The sequence below is a fragment of the Montipora foliosa genome, unplaced genomic scaffold (genome assembly GCF_036669935.1).
Source record: "Montipora foliosa isolate CH-2021 unplaced genomic scaffold, ASM3666993v2 scaffold_382, whole genome shotgun sequence".
Taxonomy (NCBI): Eukaryota; Metazoa; Cnidaria; class Anthozoa; order Scleractinia; family Acroporidae; genus Montipora; species Montipora foliosa.
Genome location: NW_027179682.1, coordinates 111,523 through 112,500, shown reverse-complemented (window position 1 = coordinate 112,500; position 978 = coordinate 111,523).

Here is a 978-nt window from a genome sequence, read left to right as displayed (position 1 = left end):
CGCTGAGTAGCTGGAGGGGAAACCGAACTCCTCATCCCTGGAATGCAGTACAGCGTTCATAAACCTAAACCGCTATCGTCGTCCTATTTTTGATGATTTAGTGGAGATAAAGGTTCTTTGAAATTGATTCAAGATTTCATCGCTTGCAAATGAATTGTAAGCCCCCGAAAATGAAAAGGGGTAATTCCCCGTGGCCAACGAACTCCTGAACTCTTAGGTACCGAAAGACGAATCAAACGAAACAAATCTCTTTAGTTCCGTGTTGCTTCGATTTTGACGTCTGCAAAAAAACTACACAAAACGTGCTGGCTGGAAGTTTAAAGAAAGCAATTTTACTTGGAACTTTTTATTCTAAACAGGGTTTGCTTGCTGGGAAACTATTATTCTCACAAGCCCCGAAAACTAAGACGGTATAAAAAACAATTTCCTGGCTGGAGAAGTGAAACTAAATAATAGAGCTTGCTGGCAACAAAATTCGATACCACTCTGCTCGCTGGTGCTGAGGGATGGCTCCTTTTTTCCCACGATAGCTAATTATTACACACAGAGTACTCCACATGCGTGGAAAGGTTATTCAACATTACATTCTTGATACGTGTAAGAGGCTAGATTATTTTTTTATTTTTTATTTAATTCAATATTTATCCAGGGGCATCCAATTTAGCAGAGTTAGTTGAAATGAAGCCCTGACACAAAACAAAGACATAAAACATTAAAAACTAGACAAATAATTAAGTTATAAATGCAGCATGTACCGCAGGTGTTATACTGTTTAAGATGGCGCTTTAGTTTGATTTTAAATTCGCTGAACGTCTCTACTTGCCTAATGTTTCTCGGAATGGTGTTGTAAGTTCGAGCGCCGCTTATTCTGAAGCTCCCCTGATACTTAGCAGTTTTTGCGAAGGGAGAGCGCAGAAAATCACGGCTTCTGGTGTTATAGCCATGGAAAAAGGGCGCGTGCCTAAACTCTGAAAGTAA